This window comes from Salmo salar, chromosome ssa10, assembly GCF_905237065.1.
Source record: "Salmo salar chromosome ssa10, Ssal_v3.1, whole genome shotgun sequence".
In the NCBI taxonomy this organism is placed as follows: domain Eukaryota; kingdom Metazoa; phylum Chordata; class Actinopteri; order Salmoniformes; family Salmonidae; genus Salmo; species Salmo salar.
In genome coordinates, this window is record NC_059451.1 from 91,158,238 (window position 1) to 91,178,089 (window position 19,852).

Below are 19,852 nucleotides of genomic sequence, written 5' to 3' on the forward strand. Positions count from 1 at the left end.
ATAAAACAACAGTAAAAAGATATTTGAAAATAAGAATAGCAAGGCTATATATAGACACTGTTTAGTCAGGCTTATTGAGGTAGTATGTACATGTAGGTATGGTTAAAGTGACTATGCATATATGATGAACAGAGAGTAGCAGTAGCGTAAAAAGAGGGGTTGGCAGGTGGTGGGACACAATGCAGATCCCTATGCTTGTAAATATGGAGAGTGGTACTCAGTAATGTGTTGTATTGGATTTGCCCCAAACATGACACTTTGTATTCAGGACAAAAAGTGAATTGCTTTGCCACATTTTTTGCATTATTACTTTAGTGCCTTGTTGCAAACAGGATGTATGTTTTGGAATATTTTTATTCTGTACAGGTTTCCTTCTTTTCACTCTGTTAATTAGGTTAGTAACTGTAATGTTGTAGATCCATCCTCAGTTTTCTCCTATCACAGACATTAAACTCTGTAACAGTTTTAAAGTCACCGTTGGCCACATGATGAAATCCCTGTGTGGTTTCTTTCCTCTCCGGTAACAGAGTTAGGAAGGGAGCCTGTATCTTTGTAGTGACTGGGTGTATCAATATGTCACCCAAAGTGTAATTAACAGTGGTGGAAAAAGTAGCCAATTATAATATACTTCATTAAAAGTAAAGATACCTTAAAAGAAAATGATTCAAGTAAAATAAAAAGTCACCCAGTAAACTTCTACTTGAGTAAAACTCTAAAAGTATTTGTTTTAAAATATACTTAAGTATCAAAAGTAAAAGTATAAATCGTTTCAAATTCCAAATATTAAGCAAATCAGACAGCACCATTTTCTTGTTTTTTAAATTTAATTTACGGATAGCCAGGGGCACGCTCAAACACTCAGACATAATTTACAAACGAAGCATGTGTGTTAAGTGAGTCCGCCAGATCAGAGGCAGTAGGGATGACCAGGGAGGTTCTCTTGATAAGTGTGTAAATTGGACCATTTTCCTGTCCTGCTAAGCATTCAAAATGTAACGAGTACTTTTGGGTGTCAAGGAAAATGTATGGAGTAAAAAGTATAATATTTTCTTAAGGAATGTAGTGCATTAAAAGTATTCAAAAATATAAATAGTAAAATAAAGTACAGATACCCCAAAAAAACGACTTAAGTAGTACTTTAAAGTATTTTTACTTAAGTACTTTACACCACTGGTAATTAATAACTTCACCATGCTCAAAGGGATATTCATTGACTGCTTTTTTTTACCCATCTGCCAATTGGTGCCCTTCTTTGGGAAGTATTGGAAAACCTCCCTGGTCTTTGTGGTTGAATCTGTGTTTGAAATTCAGTGCTCGACTGAGGGACCATAGAGATAACAAGGTAGAGATAAAGTAGTCATTCAAAAATTATCTTAAACACTATTATTGAACACAGAGTCCTTGCAACTTATTATGTGACTTGTTAAGCACATTTTTACTCCTGAACTTGTTTAGCCTTGCCTTAACAAAGGGGTTGAATACTTATTCACTCAAGACATTTCAGCTTTTCATTTTTTCAATTTGTCAAAAAAAAAATTAAACGTAATTCCACGTTGACATTATTGTGTGTAGGCCAGTGACAAAAAAATCTCAATTTAATAAATATTAAATTCAGGCTGTAACAACAAAATGTGGAAAAGTTAAGGGGTGTGAATACTTTCTGAAGGCACTTTATTTATTAGGGCTGTCGGATGAATCAGTTAACTCGAGTTACTTTTTGTAATTTTAGTGAAGACATTTTTTGTGATTAACTGCATTGTCTGAAAGTGTTTAAAATACAATGAAAACATCCACAATACATCATCTATACATGTACTGTAAAAACAACAACGCAATGTCAAAACAAGTTGACATTGAGGTTAAAGAAAGAGTTCTTTATCAATTTACCTGATTTTGCAAACTGTTACTTTGGACAAAATCAAGATGTCAATATTCTTGTAATGCTTTTTGTATACAAAATCTTACATTACAGCTCAATTTGAGAAAATTCTGAATTTGCGATTAATCACAGCAAATCCTGCGATTAACGATTAACGAAATATCACTTGACAGCCCTAATATTTTTATGAACCACCACCCCCTCCTCTCTCTCACACACTCATCACTCTCTCATACTCACTCACACACTCACTTTTCTCTAGTCTTGACTAGGTCCATCCAAAGGTAAGAGTGGAAGCCTAGTATAGAAGTGGAGATCTTGCCCACTCATCCCTATCAATCCTGCTCACTCGTGTATGGAGGCCAGCTGCACCTGGTAATAGTTTTGACGTCTGATCTCTTACACAAGGGAGTATGTCATTAATATCCAGAGAACCTTTGAAGGGCCCCTGTAGGCGCTTAAAGGCTCGTGGACATCCAGCAATCCCAGGCACCCACACCAGGGAACTGTGACCCTCCAAATGTGTTACATTAACAGTGTGGAGTGTTTTTATTAGAGGGACTGTAGCTTGTGCCGTGCCTAATCCCCACAGCCTGGCAGCAATTTACTCCCTGCTTTGTTCCATGCTCAAGTTCACAGAGAAGGGGCCATGCCAAGCCATGGCTAAACTGGATGAAAATAGGTCAATGTTTCGCTTTCATTTATGCACACAGGTGATATTCATCAATGTGCAAGTATTAGAGAGGGGCGTAAAGTATGTAGCACTTCATACACCTTGTAAAAGCAAATATCAGAATTTGACTGGACTATTGTCTGAATGCTTTTGTGTCGTTGACCAGATTACATGAGATAGTTCAGTCATGTTTCATTCTGTAAATTAAACTGATCTGACTCAGAAATGGCTGACATTAGTGTAAATGGCTGGTGATAGATGTATCCATAATTATTGTGCTAAGGAATGTCTTGGTAACATGTCTTACTGTCATTTCTGATGATTGACTGGAGATGGTACCAAGGGTTGAGCAGTGCAATCCCACAGCATTCTTCAGAAAGTTGATTTGTCAAGATGTTGCTAATTATATATTTTGAAATGGCTGAATATTAAACATTTATATTGGTCTCTGATGGTATTGCCTATTGAGTTATATTGCAAGACTAAACAGAATTAAGGGATCTATAAAATGAGAGCAGCATGCAGTAAATTCTTGGGATAGAAGAAACCCATTGTCTGTGAATGGGCCCTGTCTGGTTTGCAGACTTTTCCTCATCAAAACTAGTCCAAGATAAGTAAGGCTGAAGTTGGACTGAGTTCAGATAGCATCATGCTTTTTTCTCATTTACAGTATATCCATACTGAAGCAGTAACTGCTCTGAACCAAATGGATCTAATTCTACTCCTGCTGTAGAAACTGGAGAGAGGAAGCATAGAGTTAGAAAAATGTTTTGCATGTCAGGAAAGGAATCTTTTTTGGTTTAAGCAACAACAAAAAATCAACATCTCTGGGGCCCTACAGACATTGATGTTATATAGACTGTCAAAGTGTAGGCACTGAAGCTCTGAGTATGTGGAGTGAAATCAATTGTTGAATGTGAAACTAAAAATAAAATCAAAAGCTAACCAAACAGACAAAAGAGCTGAAACCATTATTTTTCTAAAATTATTTTGGTAAAATGCCATGTAGCCAATGTTTAGATATTGGTTATTTTTGTCAGGATGCTCCATTAAACACAGCCCAGAGCCTGGATCACAAGAATGGTGGTGTAATGGTTTATTTGAACTGGATCCCCAAACCAAGTCGCAGGTTATATGTTATGGTGGAAGCCCCTGACATGTCATGAAAGAATTCTCCAACTCTCCTGAAGTTTTTTTTTCTGGCCTTGTCTGTTTCAATTATGTTTTTACAGCTGGTTTCCCAACTTCGTTTTGTATTTAGTTCTTTCTCATTTTAAAGGGTCTACCTCTGCTTAATGTTACAATACTCTTATCTTTGACAATGCTCTTAGAAAAGGTACCATTAAGCATTTACAATTGGCCTTTCTCTACCTATAGCACATTACAAATAGCTAAGTGATGTCTTGCCTAAGTCAGAGTGAGGTCATCGTGAGCCTTCAGAGAATGGAGGACTTTAAAACACGTTTTGTCTTCTTGTGTGGACTAAATGGAATCTGCTTGGAGAGGTCTCTTTAACATAAACGCAGGTGACAGCAGCTAATGGATGAGCGAGAGGATTCTACTTTGCAGCGCTGCACATTACTATTTTAGGCCATCAATGGGGGGGCTCGCCCAACATCCTGGATTTCACTCACCAAACGTACAAGAGTCTTCTCAAGAGTACAGAACATAGTTCAGAACAGGGGTTTCATAAAATGGGGCGCTGTCTATGTTCCACATTTTGATCATCTCACACTTTCTCTCTCTTTTCCAAAATTGTAGAGTAATGAATGTGATGTGTGGTATTGACTAGGACGGTTGACATGACAAGCCATTACATCTTTCGGTTATACAGCACTATTTGTAAAATGTTTTTGACCTTAGATGGAGAGACTTGCACTGAACTGTATGTCCGGCTGAATATCACTCCACAGAGCACCGTTTTGGCAAGATACAGTATACTATAGGAAGACATTTTGAAATTGCTTGATGAGGAGAGTCATGTCCTCCAAGAAGGAAATCTCCCTTTGAGTGACAGGCACTGTAGAAAATATATAATAACACACTACAGTGCCTTCAGAAAGTATTCATACCCCTTCACCTGTTCCACATTTTGTTGTGTTAAAGCCTGAATTCAAAAAGGATTAAATATGATTTTTTTCTCACCCATCTACACACAACAACCCATAACGACAAAGTGAAAACAGGTTTTTAGAATTTTTTGCACATTTATTGAAAATTAAATACAGAAATATCTCATTTAAATAAGTATTCACACCTGAGTCAATACTTTGTAGAAACTCCTTTGGCAGTGATTACAGCTGTCCTTCTGGGTAATTCTTTAAGAGCTTTCCACAACTGGATTGTGCAACATTTGCCCATTTTATTATTTTCATAACTCTTCAAGCTCTGTGAAATTGGTTGGTGATCATTGCCAGACAACCATTTTCAGGTCTTGCCATATATTTTCAAGTAGATTTAATTCAAAACTGTAGCTCAGCCACTCAAGAACATTCACTGTCTTCTTGGTAAGCAACTTGGAGATTTGGCCGTGTGTTTTAGGTTATTGTCGTGCTGAAAGGTGAATTCATCTCCCAGTGTCTTGTGGAAAGCAGACTGATCCAGGTTTGCCTTTGATCAATGGAAACAGAATGCACCTGAGCTCCGTTACTTTGCTCTGTTCATCTTTCCTTCGAGCCTGATTAGTCTCCCAGTCCCTGGATGGTGACAGGTTTACTCCAAGTGGGCTGTAATGTGCTTTTTACTGAGGTGTGGCTTCCGTCTTGCCACTTTACCGTAAAGGCCTGATTTGGTGGAGTGCTGCAAAGATGGTTGTCCTTCTGGAAGGTTCTCTCATCTCCACAGAGGATCTCTGGAGCTCTGTCAGAGTGACCATTGGGTTCTTGGGTTCTTGTCCGGGCAACCAGCTCTAGGAAGAGTCTTGGTGGTTGCAAAATTTCTTCCATTTAAGAATGATGGAGGCCTCTGTGTTCTTGGGGACTTCCAATGCTGCAGACATTTTTTAATACCTTTCCCCAGATCTGTGCCTCGACACAATTCTGAGCTCTACGGAAAATTCCTTCGACCTCACGGCTTGGTTTTTACTCTGATATGCACTGTCAACTGTGGGACCTAATGTAGACAGGTGTGTGCCTTTCCAAATCATGTCCAATCAATTGAATTTACCACAGGTGGACTCCAATCAAGTTGTAGAAATACTATCTTAAGCACCTGAGCTCAATTTCGAGTCTCATAGCAAAAGGGTCTGAATGCTTACAGTTGAAGTCGGAAGTTTACATACACTTACGTTGGAGTCATTAAAAGTTGTTTTTCAACAACTCCACAAATTTCTTTTGAACAAATTATAGTTTTGGCAAGTCGGTTAGGACATCTACTTTGTGCATGACACAAGGAATTTTTCCAACAATTGTTTACAGACAGATTATTTCACTTATAATTCACTGCATCACAATTCCAGTGGGTCAGAGGTTTACATACACTAAGTTGACTGTGCCTTTAAACAGCTTGGAAAATTCCAGAAAATGGTGTAATGGCTTTAGAAGCTTCTGATAGGCTAATTGACATCATTTGAGTCAATTGGAGGTGTACCTGTGGATGTATTTCAAGGCCTACCTTCAAACTCAGTGCCTCTTTGCTTGACATCATGGGAAAATCAAAAGAAATCAGCCAAGACCTCAGAAAAAACATTGTAGACCTCCACAAGTCTGGTTCATCCTTGGGAGCAATTTACAAATGCCTGAAGGTACCACGTTCATCTGTACAAACAACAGTACGCAAGTATAAACACCATGGGACCACGCAGCTGTCATACTGCTCAGGAAGGAGCCGCATTCTGTCTCCTAGAAATGAACGTTCTTTGGTGAGAAAAGTGCAAATCAATCCCAGAACAACAGCAAAGGACCTTGTGAAGATGCTGGAAGAAACGGGTACAAACGTATCTTTATCCACAGTAAAACGAGTTCTATATTGACATGACCTGAAAGGCCACTCAGCAAGGAAGAAGCCACTGCTCCAAAACTACCATAAAGAAACTAGACAACGGTTTGCAACTGCACATGGGGACAAAGATCGTACTTTTTGGAGAAATGTCCTCTGGTCTGATGAAACAAAAATAGAACTGTTTGGCCAAAATGACCATCATTATGTTTGGAGGAAAAAGGGGAGGCTTGCAAGCTGAAGAACACCATCCCAACCGTGAAGCATGGGGGTGCCAGCATCATGTTGTGGGGGGTGCTTTGCTGCAGGAGGGACTGGTGCACTTCACAAAATAGATGGCATCATGAGGTAGGAAAATTATGTGGATATATTGAAGCAACATCTCAAGACATCAGTCAGGAAGTTAAAGCTTGGTCGCAAATGGGTCTTCCAAATGGACAATGATCCCAAGCATACTTACAAAGTTGTGGCAAAATGGCTTAAGGACAACAAAGTCAAGGTAATGAAAAAGTGTGTGTGAGCAAGGAGGCCTACAAACCTGACTCAGTTACACCAGCTCTGTCAGGAGGAGTGGGCCAAAATTCACCCAACTTATTGTGGGAAGCTTGTAGAAGGCTACCTGAAACGTTTGACCCAAGTTAAACAATTTAAAGGCAATGCTACCAAATACTAATTGAGTGTATGTAAACTTCTAACCCACTGGGAATGTGATGAAATAAATCAAAGCTGAAAGAAATAATTCTCTACCATTATTCTGGCATTTCACATTCTTAAAATAAAGTGGTGATCCTAACTGACCTAAAACAGGGAATTTTTACTTGGATTAAATGCCAGGAATTGTGAAAAACTGAGTTTAATTTGGCTAAGGTGTATGTAAACTTCGGACTTCAACTGTATGTAAATAACGTATTTCTGTTTTAAAAGTTTTATACACTTGCAAACATTTCTAAAAGTATGTTTTCACTTTGTCATTATGGGGTATTGTGTAGATTGATGAGGATTGCTACATTTAAAAAAAAAAATCATCCGTTTTAGAATGAGGCTGTAACATAACAAAATGTGAAAAAAGTCAAGGGGTCTGAATACTTTCCGAATGCACTGTATGTGTACATGTTTTCCAAACCACACTCCAGAATTTACTGTAAGGTGCCACGCGTCATGGCAGCATCCTGGAAAGACACTTTACCAGCTGGTGTGAGGAAGTAGTCCTTGAGGTTGTTGCGCACATATATAGCAACCCTGGTTGCCTTGTCTGCCGACATGTTTTTTGGGTCCAGGAAACTAGTGTCCACTTGTACCACCTGTCTCCACTCTTCTGGATGCAGGTCCCCAGTGGTTGTGGAGTGGACAACAAACGTGGGGTTGATGACTCTGTTGTCAGTGTTTGTAGTGTAAATGTAATTATTGATGGCCACACAGGCCTTCATAATGGTCTCAGGTTTCTCTGGGACAACCTCAAGGGCTTCTCTCAGGATCCTCCATCTTGCAGGAAGGATCCCAAAGCAGAGCTCTGAAATTCTTCTGGCTCTTGAGTGGTGGTAGTTGTAGATCTTCTTGGTGTCGTCAAGACCAGAATAAAATAAGTGTATCCATTAGTATTGAACAGAAAAATGAAGGCAATCAAATGTGTTCTGTAACAACTGTGTAGCCTAAGCTTTGGACATAGGCCCCCATCCTCTTACTGGGATGCCAGATCACTTTTATGTGAGGCATATAATTACAATGTCTATATAGGTATAATTTTCACATCATATGTATAGTCACATGTATTTAGCGTATCTTACCTGGATATGGTCGCATCAGGTTTACCATCAGATGGAATGCCTCGTCTCATACAAAGACATGTGGGCTCGGTGTTTGGGCAAGCACTCTGGCCTTGTAGCGGCAGCTGGCCTGCTATGAATTGAGAGCCGAACTTGCTTCATGAGAAGATTCCTGCATCTCCTTCCTGACTATGTGCCTACGTCAATCATGGTGAAGCCCATTTTTCCACGGAGGGATAAGCAACAAAATCCCTCTTCAGGACATGCCAGATAGCTTGGCACAATTTCATGATGATGGCACAAATTGTCGAGATTCCTAGCTTATAACTTTGCTGTGTGCTACCACTTGCCAAAAACCGAAGGGTCACAGAGAGCCTTCCTGTAGCAATTACGGGCAAGCTGTGAGTTCTTTCCTGCGAGATGTGAGGTGCAAGCCGCTGAAGAAAGTATTTAAAATGTCTTTCCTAATCAATGCTTCGCATAGGTTGGACAAGAGATGAGTATTCTCCCATCGTCCCCTCTTGTAGTGTTCAGTGGACGAACTCGCCATTTTCTCTGTTTTTTTTTCTTCTCCTCCTTAGTAATAAGAGCAGTTCAAGCTCTTGCTGTTCAAACTCTAGCAATTGCAGTTCATAGACAGACATGTTTGCTTCTGTTTCTGTGGCTAAAAAGTAGCGTCGTAAAAGATAGAACACCAGACTTGCCTAACATGTAGCTAGCTAGCTAGCTAGTATTTGTAAACAGGCATATAGCACCGGATCCGGAAGTTCAAATGTCGTTGCTAGCTAGTCAAAAAGAGTGCCTCGACCCCTCTTGCTTGGTAAGCTACTCTAGCTCCCCAAGCCCCCTAGTGGATAAACACTACACAAAGTGGACTTCCTCTCTGGCTGGAACGCAACGAAAAGAGTTCGCTGCCCCAAAAAAAAAAGTCCACCCACTAACAGGCCCGCGCGTAGATCTACGCACGTAAACCGTGTAGCCACCTTTAGCAGCACCCAGTCCCCTGCTCTGTGACGGTAATGGATGCCTCTCTTCGTCTTAGGCATGGCAGGTCCTTTAGAGGAGGAGTGTAAGAAAGAGACAGCATTTCTGAGTCAGCAGGGCAGTAAGAGCTGAGCTATATTGGGCCAAAGCTATGAAGCTCAAACCTTCAGGGGCTAATTTTGGACACCTCTAAAAACTAAGGAGGTAATGTAAATGTATCTGCTGCAGCTGGTCTCAAATAAGTAATAGCGCCTATAACAGCCAACCCTTACTGAGCCTAATACCAAACCTGATTTTTTTTCTTTTTTCTTTTAATTAACCTTAATTTAACTAGGCAAGTCAGTTAAGAACAAATTCTTATTTACAATGACGACCTACCAAAAGGCATAAGGCCTCCTGCGGGGACAGGGAATAAAAATAATTAAATAAAAATATAGGACAAAACACACATCACGACCAGAGAGACAACACAACACTACATAAAGAGAGACCTAAGACAACAACATAGCATGGCAGCAACACATGACAACACTGCATGACAGCAACATAACATGACAACAACATGGTAGCAACACAACATGGCAGGAGCACAACATGGTAGCAGCACAAAACAGGGTACAAACATTATTGGGCACAGATAACAGCACAAAGGGCAAGAAGGTAGAGACAGCAATACATCACGCAAAGCCGCCACAACTGTCAGTAAGAGTGTCCATGATTGAGTCTTTGAATGAAGAGATTGAGATAAAACTGTCCTGTTTGAGTGTTTGTTGCAGCTCGTTCCAGCCGCTAGCTGCAGCGAACTGAAAAGACGAGCGACCCAGGGATGTGTGTGCTTTGGGGACCTTTAACAGAATGTGACTGGCAGAACGGGTTTTGTATGTGGAGGATGAGGGCTGCAGTAGATATCTCAGATGGGGGGGAGTGAGGCCTATACAGAGGGGTTTACAGAGATGACCAGTTTACAGAAGAGTATAGAGTGCAGTGATGTGTCCTATAAGGAGAATTGGTGGCAAATCTGATGGCCGAATGGTAAAGAACATCTAGCCGCTCGAGAGCACCCTTACCTGCCGACCTATAAATTACATCTCCGTAATCTAGCATGGGTAGGATGGTCATCTGAATCAGGGTTAGTTTGGCAGCTGGGGTGAAAGAGGAGCGATTACGATAGAAGAAACCAAGTCTAGATTTAACTTTAGCCTGCAGCTTTGATATGTGCTGAGAGAAGGACAGTGTACTGTCTAGCCATACTCCCAAGTACTCGTATGAGGTGACTACCTCAAGCTCTAAACCCTCAGAGGTAGTAAGTACACCTGTGCGGAGAGAGGCATTCTTCTTACCAAACCACATGCCCTTTTTTGTTGGAGGTGTTCAGAACAAGGTTAAGGGTAGAGAAAGCTTGTTGGACACTAACTTGAGGTGGGATAGTTCAGCTGGTATCTGATACAGACACATGATGGTGAGCAGTCGGCAAGCTCTGTCTCAAACTGTGCTGCTGCAGACTGAAACCGAGCCGCAGTGTCCCCAGGGATTTAAGCTGTCTCAAATGAAATGTAACACTCATCCCTCCATCCCTTCCCCTTCTGGAAACTTTGCAGTGCACACTGGATGAGAGCCCAAATTGGCTGCACACAAACGTCCTTGCAGAGCTACTTTTTTTCTCAATTCCATGGCTTCCCCTCCATGTATAAAAGCTGAATAAACAGTTACTCTGGATACTCTCTTGACTGATGCCATTTTTCATGAGAAGGTTTAAACTGTGTTGAACCGGAGTGATTAATCGATGTGACTAAACTCTACTCTCTATTACGCTGAGAGCTTGGCTGTCCATTCTTCCGGTGTACTGTTCAACCAGCAGCTCTGGTTGCAGAGACTGACCCAGAGACTGGGCTTGTTGGGGGAGTGGGATCCTGGGATAGCAAGCTCCAAGAGTTTTAAGCTCTTTCCAAGTTTCTTTAATGTGACTCATGATATGAATGTTCCTCTCAGCATCCTCAGGAGATAATGACAATAATCATATGCTGTTATCTCTAACAGTGTGGCCTCAGGGCAGGGATCACTCAGACCACACCACTACCACCGGTTGTCTATTGATTCTCACGTCTATGCATTCAGACAGTTGTTTTATTACTTTTCCCCATCTGTTCTACCTGATGGGGAAGTGTAAATGTGACGTGAAAACAGTCACAGCATCTGAACAAACACAGACAGGGTCACAGCCATGCTTTGGTATGAGCAGCAGACAGTTACTATAGAGCTGTGGGTTCCTGCAGAATTCCTTACTGTAGGGAGACTGCTGGGTCAGGCTGTAGTATGAACACCTGTCAGCCTTTCACCAGTGACTCAAAAGCACCCTGGAATGTATCATTGCCATAGATTCCCACGCAAGCTCCAAATTACTGTTTTACTTTAACTTTGAAAGTAATTTTGGGGTTTGGAGTTCATTCACAAAATCTAGTTTAAAACACCTACTTTTGGATTTAATTTTAGAAATGTTATTTAATAATGAAAAAGGAAATTTCACATTTTGGGGAGATGATGCACACAGTAATACAAACTGGCCCAGATTTTAATTTGAGAGCTGATCAGATGGCCTATGCCAATCTATGTACAGTATGTACTGGCCATACTGCTCAATGTGACAATAGATTGCCATTATTCCAGGTTAACTATGCAATAATACATTTGTATCATATATGTATGTAATTGTGACAAAGTACAGCATAAAATATTGGCAGAAAAGTGGTTCAGGAAGTATTCCATAACAAACCCTTATTCCTATTCTAACATTTGCTTCCCCTTTACGTTGCTTTTTCATCTGTCTCTCTCTGTTCCAGTAGGTTATTACACAAGGAGGAGAGTATTGGAGAAGAACAGTGGCTCATTTGTAAGTGCATACCGAAGAGTTTTATAGCTCTGTGGAATGGAAAAAAATATAAAGTAGGACAGAAAGGCTCTCCAACCGAGCCCTCCACTTCACACACAGAGGCTACAGCACAAGAGACTCCATATATGGACACGTATGGAAGTGTCTCTGTGTATGTAGACACGGAAAGTTCTAACCTTGTGACATTAGGGGCAAAATAATTTAGGCAACAAGATGCTAGGCTACAAACTGCGTAAATGCAAAACTTGGAGTGTGAAGATATTCGGAGGGGGTCAACCACTCAGAACGGGAAATTGTCAACACAAGACCACTCAAAGAACAGTGGGTTTTCAGTTCAACTACTTGTAAAGATCTCCCCCATATCAGTAGCTTTCAACATCCTCTGATCCATGGAGGGAGAATTCCTGACCAGGACACAGCCCTGATGATGCTGGTAAGGAATCTCTTATCTGAAACTTGGAGAAATTCAAGCTGCCAGTAAACAGTCATTTACTTTCTCCTCCCCCTTGTTGGCTTCCTCATTGGTATGTGAAAACAAGCAGTCAAAGTGCAAAATACAATGACCCCCAAGTTCACATTTTTCTCCTAATTTGAACGGGTCTACATGAATATCTGCCATAAGCAAGCCCAAGTTAGTGTTTTAAAAGTTATTGATAGGGCTGATATTGATATTAAAAAAACTTTTAGGCTTGAAGAACTTTTATTTTATATTTGGGTTAAATTGTGATATTAGCACCCCCTATGACTTAGAAGTTAATCATGGTGCCCCCCTCCTCATTTATTTCCCCCTCTTCATGACAGAGCTGCATCAGATATGCCTGACATTCTTTCCTCTGTGTCTTCCCAGATGTGGAGGGGGAACACAAACAAACGCTTTGGGAGGAGTCCTGGCTAGCCCACAAATATTCCATCATTATGGCTACCACCCGCAGTGGTCTTTTTGGAGCAGAAAAAAGGACATTCTTCACATGGGTTTCTTTACCTCAAGTTCTTCATGTTTTCTTTCCATATACTCCCAGTTAGCACATTTAGTTCCTTGGAAGCTGTGGGAATGGATGTTTTTGGTTTACCACTGGCCCTGGGTACAAAGCCATAAGTTTCCTGACCGGTAAAACTGAATGTTCTGAGAACGGAAGTGAACATTTCACCTGTAATGACAACATGCATTTGTAGGTTGCAGGGAGGTTCTGAGAATGTTTTGCTATGGTTCCCTGAAAGTTTCATTAATGTTCTCAGAATGTTCTCAGAACACTGCTAGTTTAGGTTAACTGTTTTGAACTCCAAACACAGACAGCACACATGGAAATTAATTTGCTTAAGCATTAATCACACAAGCACATTTATTTTTTTTGTGGCACGGTGTCAGTGAGATTCAAACCTAAACTCAGCAAAAAAAAGAAATGTCCTCTCACTGTCAACTGCGTTTATTCTATGCAAACTTAACATGTGTAAATATTTGTATGAACATAACAAGATTCAACAACTGAGACATAAACTAAACAAGTTCCAAAGACATGTGATTAACAGAAATGGAATAATGTGTTCCTGAACAAAGGGGGGGGGGGGGTCAAAATCAAAAGTAACAGTCAGTATCTGGTGTGGCCACCAGCTGCATTAAGTACTGCAGTGCATCTCCTCCTCGTGGACAGCACCAGATTTGCCAGTTCTTGCTGTGAGATGTTACCCCACTCTTCCACCAAGGCACCTGCAAGTTCCCGGACATTTCTGGGGGGAATGTTCCTAGCAGCCCTCACCCTCCAATCAAACAGGTCCCAGACGTGCTCAATGGGATTGAGATCCGGGCTCTTCGCTGTCCATGGCAGAACACTGACATTCCTGTCTTGCAGGAAATCACGCACAGAATGAGCAGTATGGCTGGTGGCATTGTCATGCTGGAGGGTCATGTCAGGATGAGCTTACAGGAAGGGTACCACATGAGGGAGGAGGATGTCTTCCCTGTAACGCACAGCGTTGAGATTGCCTGCAATGACAACAAGCTCAGTCCGATGATGCTGTGACACACCGCCCCAGACCATGACGGACCCTCCAACTCCAAATCGATCCCACTCCAGAGTACAGGCTTCGGTGTAACGCTCATTCCTTTGACGATAAATGCGAATCCGACCATCACCTCTGGTGAGACAAAACCGCGACTCGTCAGTGAAGAGCACTTTGTGCCAGTCCTGTCTGGTCCAGCGACGGTGGGTTTGTGCCCATAGGCGATGTTGTTGCCGGTGATGTCTGGTGAGTACCTACCTTACAACAGGCCTACAAGCCCTCAGTCCAGCCTCTCTCAGCCTATTGCGGACAGTCTGAGCACTGATGGATGGATTGTGCGTTCATTGTGTAACTTGGGCAGTTGTTGTTGCCATCCTGTACCTGCCATGCAGGTGTGATGTTCGGATGTATCGATCCTGTGCAGGTGTTGTTACACGTGGTCTGTCACTGCGAGGACAATCAGCTGTCCGTCCTGTCTCCCTGTATCGCTGTCTTAGGTGTCTCACACAGGGGCGAAAATCTGATATCAACTTTGGAGGGGACAATTACATGACATTTTCTCAAGAGCAATTCCTGAGGGGGACACCCAAAGTAGTGCTGTAACACATAGCCTACATTGTAATATGGTAAATGTATATTGAGGAACCAAAGAAATAAGGTGTTTGCCGTACTCCTAACTACCGGTACCCAAAACTACACAACTAATCACAACAGCAATACCATTGCCTTTAACAAATCTTAGTTCAGTCACCAGTTTAAGTTGAGAGTGGGGGTATCCATGGCATTTTCCAATTATGTTCCTATTTTACAAGTCAAAAAAATTGAGAACCTTTCATAATGTTGCCAAACAAAGACTCAACAAACTTACCTGAGACTCCCTGTCTCTGCCAGTCTGTCCCTGCATATCTGTCCCCAACTCTGCTGTCTGTGTGCCATCTGTTGCCTGCTCTGCCAAATGACATCATTGTGAAACATTTCCATTAGAATTTCATTTCTTTCTTATGAACATTTTATCAACTAGTCTTTGAGATATTAGGCTACTAGGGTTCTTACTATGCGTTTTGGTGTATTGAAAAATACTCTGATGTCCGTCTTTTATTTTTCTGCCATTTTTCTACCTGGCTGGCTGGCTGGCTGGCTACACACACAGTGTGTAGGTTATTTACAGTAGGAGATGGGCTTCTATCATCTTCAATCATTCTATTTGGTCTTCGATCTAAAAGGTAGCTAGCAAATGTGAAACGGATTAAAATGACAAGAGTTGACAGCTGTATGAGTTCACCATTTACACAACATATGCTGCAACCTTTTGTAATTGTAATAGTTTGTTTCATATTGGCTGGCTTCCAACAATAGCTGAATTTGCAAAGCTAGCGAGCACCAATTCAGTTTCAGTGGTGTTTGCTATAATCTTTGCTACCCGGGTTAAATAAAGGTGAAATAAAATAAATAAATAAATAAAAGTTCACTTGCGACAATTTAGCTTTTGCAACGAGACCATTAAATATATTTAAGACAATGGTAGAAGAGAGTGTAGTTCTGTTCAGTTTGGATTTCAGTTTATCGCTAACCTTATCACAGGGACTTTGAAGCACTAATTTACATCATCTGCATGCTGATTCCATCTTTGACGACGCCACATAAATGGAATAGGTACTAGCTAGCTTAATAGTTAATATTTGCGCGGTAGCTCTGCATAGTCAGCTAGTGTGTGTGCGCGATTGACTGGATTAACCTCACGTCAGTTACGTGCATTGAGTGCCTTTCAGACAGTAGATACGACCTCTCTGTTACCTAGCAAGCTAAGGAACTGGCAGTGGATCAAACCATTGTTAGGCAAAGGGTGGGGGGGTTGCAATCTTTTGAAACTTAAAAACGCGCTATTAAGTGTCTATAATCAGCACAATTGCTTTCATTGCGTATTATTAATATTATTTAAATTACATAGTTATGTTTCAGTGATATATTGGGATATATCCGCCCCTGGTCTCACAGTAGGGACATTGCAATTTATTGCCCTGGCCACATCTGCAGTCCTCATGCCTTCTTACAGCATGCCTAAGGCACGTTCACGCAGATGAGCAGGGACCCTGAGCATCTTTCTTTTGGTGTTTTTCCAGAGTCAGTAGAAAGGTCTCTTTAGTGTCCTACGTTTTCATAACTGTGACCTTAATTGCCTTAATTGTAAGCTGGTAGTGTCGTAACGACCGTTCCACAGGTGCATGTTCATTAATTGTTTATGGTTCATTGAACAAGCATGGGAAACAGAGTTTAAACCCTTTACAATCAAGATCTGTGAAGTTAATTGGATTTTTACGAATTATCTTTGAAATACAGGGTCCTGAAAAAGAGACGTTTCTTTTTTTGCTGAGTTTAGGATGGTGTGTTCCCCATCCATGGAATTAGTCCACTGTGCCACCTGGATGGAACTAGCATGCAATGTATTTTTACAAAAAAAAAAGCTGTTCATTTTAGCCTAGTCAAAGAGACCCCTTTTCAAAGGAAACAAGCAATCATTAAGATCAGGTGTGGCAAATTAGTGGGCTCGGCCAACACACCTGAACAAACTTAACAAGATAGAGCAGGGGCAGGCAACCCTGTTCCTGGAGTGCCGAAGGGCACCACACTTGATCAACAGCTAATTTGTCAGTTCAGTGATTGCCTAAATTCAAAACACCTGGTCTTCCAGGTTGGGCAAATCAAAAACAGGGTTACCTACCACTAAGGTAAAGGATAGAGAGAGTTTTTTTTATTGATGCTGAGAACCTATTGTATAAAATAACATTCTTTGAACGTTCTCTGAACGTTACCAAGGTTTTCTTAACATTCCCAGGACAATTTGAGAACATGACTTTAAATAGAACCATGAGGAAATCTGTAGAAAACGTTATGCTGAAGTACTGAAATTCCAACAGAAGAATTATGTTTCTTAACGTTCTCTGAACTATTTGAGAACATTCCCAATGTCAAACCAGCTGGAGAACATTCCTAGAACATTACCGACATTGAAATTAAATGTAACCACGTTTGAACTTTTAGGAAAATTCTGTTAAAGTAATGAAATACCAAAAACAATTGTCAAGTTCCTTAAGTGCTAGCTGGGCTCTCTCTGTCTGTTTGAAGTGTACTGGAGGTTAGTTGTACTGTAGGCTCGTTCTTACTCTAGACAACATATGAGTTTGAATTAAAACAGAAAATAAAATACATGTTTCTTTATTTCAACTGTGACAGATTGATTTGTACCTCAGCACAGAGTCAGCCCTAAAACAGGATATGAACTTAAACCTTGCAAGATGAAATATGTCAACTGAGTTTTGTACACAGATCAATCTAAGACAAAAAATAATGTTGTTGACTTTGAGGTTAGCCTTGATGGTTTGTGCTACTTGGAAATGTTCATCAGTGGCAGACAGGAACTCCAGTGAGGACAAAGAGGGTGCCCCATTCCTGGCCCATACAAGACTCACCCAGGCAAGACACATAGAGAGGGTCTTTCACTGCTCAAACTATCAAAAGAAACCTCATATAGCAAAAGGTGGAATTCTGTGCAGCTTTATTGGGGCACCTCTAGCTGAAAGGGGACCTCCCCCACCCCTGAGTCTCTAATTTCTTAGTTATGAAAGTGAAAATGTACTGTACCTGGTTGTGAAGGCATTGGCTGTGGCTAGATGTCGGTCTATGCTAATTCAGTGTGTGATATCTGTAACTCAGGGAACATAACGTGCAGAGAGACCCGGGACCCTATGACACCAGGGCATTAATAGGCCATGGCACTTAGGTTACAGGAGGGTAGGTTTACGCCCCGCCCCCCTCCCCTCCCCAACATACTCTCTCCATATTCGCTGTGCTAAATGTATGCCCATGCATGGCACTGTAATCCTTAGGGAGCGGCCACAGGGATCCAAGGGGCTCTATATATATCTGGACCATGTCTGTAGAATCCTCAAATAGTATTTACAAGGAACCTTCTAACACTGCACTTCTCAGAGACACAGACTGACTGGGTGTATAGTGGGTTCTAAACCAACTATAGAGTACCATCCAGACTAGGCCTCTGCTCTCAGTAACATTCTTGTCTGTTTGACTGACTGACTGACTGACTGACTGACTGGCTTGGGTTCCCACAAGGGACCACTTTTTTTGTGTGTCAAATGGTAGATGTGATTTTGTCCAGACAGGAGACAGCATAGGTGTACAAAGGGTGACTTACAAAAAAGGCAAGCCAAAACAAGCAAGCCCCTTACCACTGGTGAAATAATTCTGTAATATTCATAGGTAACACTGTACTCATGAAGTCCTTGCCTAGCCTTTTCAGCTACTGGCTCTGGCTGGTACAGTATCTTCAACCTCTGGCCCAGAAGATTGCTTCCCAGATGTAAACCAATGCAAGAGTAAACTTAATTGTTTGTAGGCTTGACAGGCACGTAACGATTTCATTCAATTTTCTTCCTATGCATATATAAAGTTGTGTGAGATATGCTACTTAACATATCTACAGTATATTTACTTTCCCAACAGAGGTGGCAATCTGACATACTGTGAAGTTTGGAGTCCACTACCTGTGAGGCTATAAGGCCAAATGATTTTTTTTTTAAACGTAACCTTTATTTAGCTAAGCAAGTCAGTTATGATGACAGCCCAGGAACAGTGAGTTAACTGCCTTGTTCAGGGGCAGAACGACAGTTTTTTTTTACCTTGTCAGCTCGGGGATTCGATCTAGCAACCTTTTTGTTACTGGCCCAACACTCTAACCACTAGGCTACCTGCCGCACGTGTGATGCAAGAGTATTTTCAGCCATGACAAAGTCCCATAGCTTCTCTCCCATGGGCTCTCACGCTTAGCTGACAAGCTCTTATACAAAAGTCCAGTGCAGCTCAGCTCAGCTCCTCCATATGCAGCCAAAGAGGGTAACTGGACATTTCATAGACACAGGGAACCCTTACTGTAAGAGATCAGCAGACCTGATAGACCCTCACTACCATCTTCATTATTAATTCTGAAACAGACCTGGCTATGGTACCAGTCAAACAGACATTATTCTCATGATTAAACCTGTCTGTAATACTCTTCTTATGTCTTTTCGGATTTGTGTCTGGATCTGGTCTGGATCTGATCATGTCCATAATCACAACCTAACAGAGTAGTATAAACCCATCTCTGGAGGAACTGTCATTGTGAATTATTTTACATGCTGCCTGACACAATATAAGGCAAGCCAAAGGAATGAGTTCTTCATCAGGTATCACTTGGTTGGAGTAGTACAGACTCCCTAAAGCACTGGTAAAGTGTGAGGATCCCCAGCTGATCCACTGTGATCTCCATGTATGCCAGGCATGCTGCTATGTTGTACTGGGCTCAGACAAAGCCAAGTGTCAACTCTCTGACATAATAGAAATAACACAACCTTAGTTTGACAGAGGGTGACATGATGGGAGAGAGTGGTGGTAAATGACCATGAAAGTTAACTCAATGCACTCTGTCTGAAAGTATGTATAGTGCATTTATGATTTACAAATAACATTTTATGATTTCTATGATTTCTAAATAATGTTTTATGGAAAACACTTTATTATTTCAAATGTTACAATTTGCATGAGGTTGATTATTTTTCTCAATAAAATGGTAGGTTTAGACTACACAAACACATTCATTTTCAAAAGATGCTCTGATCCCTCACAAAAGCATTGAATTACACAGTGGTTATCAAGAGTTATTTTAATTATTGGATTCC